Raw genomic sequence first — 4,911 nt, 5'->3', positions numbered from 1 at the left:
TCAGGATTTGAACCTCATCCTGTCTCATTCCTAAATGTTACCTTGTTTCTCTGTCCAAGAAAATTGGATTTCCAGGTAATAACAATAAATAACTTTAAAATATTTGAAGACATTTCCATTTGCCTATAGATAGGTTCCATATTGCAGCTCTCCTAATGAGAGAAACAACAGAAATGTGGGAAATGTGAATTCAGACAAGTTTTGCCAGAATCTTACATGTGAAGTACTTAATAGAAAAGATACCGCTACTACTGCTGGTTTCCAATTTAATGGCTTTGATCAGCAGATTCCACAAAAATCTCAGGAACAACAATGTGAACCAAAGAACTTAACTGGCATGAGTGCAGTGATTGTGCCAAGTGCACTCCAGGAAAAAGTCACAATGAGCTTCAGGGTTAGTGGTGACCATTCCAGGGATGCCACACAGGCCAACACACCAGCCAGTTCAGCAAGAGAGGCATTAGAGAGACATTCGTCTCATTCTCACCATCTTGATCCTTGAAGAGAACCCAGAATATTGCAGACCCACCTCGGGACAACATTTTACAAACCACCTACTATGACCAGCAAAGTCAGGGGAACTGAGGAGAGACCAGCTTCAGCTTCAGCAGCAGTGCCTCCTAGCACAGCCCTTACTCCCCTGAGTCATGTGGAGAAATCTGTTCCAGAAGCAGACAGCACATAAGCTTATGCTTTGAAGCTAGCTGCTGAGCCTAAGAGAACTGTGAGGAGGTTGGCCTGCCTGACATGAATCCAATGTGCCAAGGGCTCAGGCTAAAAGAAATGGAAGAGTTACAAGACCTTGAAATTGAAATGCCACAGTTTGTGTAGGGTTGTCAAAATTCAGTTTTTCTTTTTCTTGTTTCATTTTTTGGTATTGTGTTTATTTTAGGAAAGAATGTTGTGACAGAACCCTTTTATATAGGATGGCCAAAGTGTGTACTTTGCCTTTTGGCCTTGTGTTGTGTTTGCTAGTCATATAGAATGGTAGTGTTTTAGTCATATAGAATGATAGTGGCTCACTGGTATTGTCTTTATATTCTGTGTTTTTGAAATTGTGCATAAAATAAGTATTATAATTTTAAATTTCAAATGATTTTCTCTATAAAATGATCCATGTAAATGCATCCTTAATGTATGGTATTGTTCTCAACCAATAGGGGCAGTATGGGAAAATGAGTTTTATTTTGGAGCAAATCTCTTGCTGATTCATAAAATGCTTCTGAATGCAAGTACCTGAAAAATGTTGATTGGGTATTAATATATTTCTTCCCACATAATGTTCTAGTGCATCTTTGACCACTTGTGTTGTTACAGTATGTATGGAAGCATTGGCAATTCACTTAACTTTTTAATATTTACATAGTGGCCAAAATGCTTGCGAATCTATATTTAACTACTTGTCAATTTTTACATATGGTAGTCAAAACAATTGTAAAATAAAATGAACTTCAATACTAAAAAAATTGAGACATTGGCAGAGACAACACAGATGGACAGAGTTGAGGTGTCTCAGTGTGACAGACCCATAACCTCACTGCTCTTAGCTGTGGCCTGTTGTTGGATGGCCTGTGTCTTCTGTCTGTCTGCTTCTCTGGCTGCTGACCGAGAACAAGTGGCCAACAGCTATGGCAAGATGAAGCTCTCTCTGGTAGCTGGGGTGCTGCACAGCAGCCCTGGCTGAGGATAAAGACAAGAAGGAGGACGTGGGTACCATGGTTGGCATCCACCTGGGGACCACTTATTGCTGTATCGGGGTGTTCAAGAATGGCCACGTGGAGATCATCTCCCATGATCAGGGCAACCTCATCATGCCATCTTATGTGACCTTCACCCCTGTAGGGGAATGTCTGATCAGTTATGCATCCAAGAATCAGCTCACCTTCAATATGAGAACACAGTCTTTGACACCATTGGGGCTCTCGTCCACACTAGGAATAACACATCTGTGCAGCAAGACATCAAGTTCTTGCCTTTCAAGGTGGTTGAAAAAAAAAAAAAAAACTAAAGCATACATTCAGGTTGATATTGGAGGTGGGCAAATTAAGACACTTGCTCCATAAGAAATTTCTCCTATGGTTCTCACTAAAATGAAAGAGACTGCTGAGGCTTATTTGGGAAAGAAGTTTACCCATGCAGTTGTTACTGTACCAGCCTATTTTAATGATGGCCAGCAACAAGCAACCAAAGATGATAGAACTATTGCTGTCCTGAATGTTATGAGGATCATCAATGAGCCTATAGCAGCTCCTATTACTTATGGCCTGGATAAGAGGGAGGGAGAGAAGAACATCCTGGTGTTTGATCTGGGTGGTGGAACCTTTGGTGTGCTTCTTCTCACCAATGACAGTGGTGTCTTTGAAGTTATGATCACTAATAATGATACTCATGGGGTGGAGAAGACTTCAACCAGCATGTTATGGATCAAGCTGTACAAAAAGAAGACTGGCAAAGATGTTAGGAAAGACAACAAAGCTGTGCAGGATCTCTGGCATGAAGTAGAATAGGCCCAGCGGGCCCTGTCTTCTCAACATCAAGCATGAATTGAAATTGAGTCCTTCTATGAAGGATAAGACTTTTCTGAAACCCTGACTTGGGCAAAATTTGAAGAGGTAAACATGGACCTGTTTTGGTCTACCATGAAGCCTGTTCAGAAAGTACTGAAGGATTCTGACTTGAAGAAGTCTGATGTTGATGAGATTGTTCTTGTGTGTGGCTCTACTCAAATTCCAAAGATTCTGCAACTTGTTAAAGAGTTCTTCAATGGCAAGGAGCCATCCTGTGGCATAAAACCAGATAAGGCTGATGTATATGGTGCCACTGTCCAGGCTGGTGTACTCTCCAGTGATCAACATACAGGTGACCTAGTACTGTTTGAAGTATGTCAACTGACACTTGATATTGAAACTGTGGGAGGTGTCATGACCAAGCTGGTACCAAGAAACAATGTGGTTCCCCCCAAAAAGTCTCAGATCTTTTCTACAGCTTCTGATAAGCAACCTACTGTTCCAATCAAGGTCTATGAAAGTAAATAACCCCTGAAAAAAGACACCCACCTTCTGAGTACATTTTATCTCACTGGAATTCCTCCTGCTCCCCAGGGGGTCCCACAGATTGAAGTCACTTTTGAGATAGATGTGAATGGTATTCTTTGGGTGACAGCTGAAGACAAGTGTACAGGGAACAAAATTGAGATTACAATGACCAAAATTGACGGACAACTGAAGAAATTGATGAGAAGTTTGCTGAGGAAGACAAAAGACTGAAGGAGTGCATTGATACTAGGAATGAGTTTGAAAGCTAGGCTACTCTCTAAAGTATCAGATTGGAGATAAAGAAAAGTTGGGAGTCAAAGTTTTCTCTGAAGATAATGAGACCATTGAAAAAGCTGTAGAGGAGAAGATTGAATGGCTGGAAAGCCACCAAGATGTTGACATTGAAGACTTCAAAGCTAAACAGAAGGAACTAGAAGAAATTGTTCAGCCAATTATCAACAAACTCTATGGAAGTGTAGACCCTCCGCGGACTGGTGAAGAGGATACAGCAGAAAGAGAAGAGACAATGATCTACTAGTGCTGTAATATTGTGAATACTGGACTCAGGAACTTTCATTAGGGGACAATTGAGAGAACTTAAGTCTGGAATGTACTTGGAATCTTCACCTCAGAGTGGAGTTGAAAATGCTATAGCCCAAGTGGCTGTTTACTGCTTTCCATTAGCAGTTGCTCACATGTTTTGGGGTGGAGAGAGAGGAGGAATTGGTTATCTTAAAAACTGGATATAAAAACGTGGGTGAGGATGTGTGTTCACCTCAGAAATGTTCTATTTAATGATTAGTCATGCACATCTCGTGTAGGAATGTTTTTCTACCATAAGTCACACCAATAAATATTTGTTATTTAAAAAAAATACTAAAAAGTTTGGAACTGTCATAAAATAAAAATTTATACAGATAAAGCTAGGGGAAAAAACACTATCAGAAGCATTAAAACCATCTAAAGCCAAATAACTAAACTATATAATTTAAATTATATTTATATATAATATATTATGTATTATGTATTATATATTTTATATTACATATTATATAATTAAATATATATATATTATAACTAATTTATATATAATTATAATAGGATCCATATATTTTATATATTATATTAATATAAATTAAACTATAATAATCATATCATTATCTTATTAATAATAGAAATTATATTATTATATAATTACATTATAATAAGTAATATAACATAAATTAATATAAATTTAGATATATGATAATAATGTTATATAAAATAAAATAATATATATTTATATTTAGTTTATATATTATTATATGTGTATATAAAATATATATTTCATATATTACAAATAATTTTTATTAAATATGTATAAATCATACATATTCTACATAGAAATACATAAAATTTAATATGATTTATATCATATATATACTTTACATATATATTTACATATTAATATATAATTTATGTATAAGTATATAAATATATTATATATATAATTTATATAAATATATAATATATAAATACATGAATATATAACATATAATTTGTAGTATATATTTTATGTAATTTATATTATTATATAAATTATGTAATACATAATATAATTATATATTAGTAATTATAATTTATATATATTTAATTTATATATATAATTTACATATATTATATGTATATATAATAAAATAATAATATATCATATAAATTAATATAAATGAGAATGTTATATGAATATTTCTATGTATTTTCTCTTGAGATCATGTGGGTTTTGTTAAAACCATTTGTTTTGGCCAGGAACAGGGATGTATGCCTGTAATCCCAGTAGCTCCAGAGGCTGAGACAGGTGGATCTCAAGTACAAAGCTTGCCTTAGAAATGGCAAGTGC

The 4,911-nt window shown here is 35.4% G+C and overlaps 1 pseudogene across 1 annotated transcript; it reads left to right on the top strand.

Moving 5' to 3' along the window:
* The first annotated feature begins 1,636 nt into the window (after positions 1 to 1,636).
* Positions 1,637 to 3,573, top strand: LOC308656773 (endoplasmic reticulum chaperone BiP-like; annotated as a pseudogene). The gene has a single exon. The product of its transcript is annotated as an endoplasmic reticulum chaperone BiP-like (transcript).
* Positions 3,574 to 4,911: the final 1,338 nt, after the last annotated feature.

Source organism: Spermophilus citellus, assembly GCF_964194105.1.
Source record: "Spermophilus citellus genome assembly, chromosome: 9".
In the NCBI taxonomy this organism is placed as follows: Eukaryota; Metazoa; Chordata; class Mammalia; order Rodentia; family Sciuridae; genus Spermophilus; species Spermophilus citellus.
The sequence above is the reverse complement of the archived record's forward strand: the minus strand, read 5'-3'. Positions and strand labels throughout refer to the sequence as shown.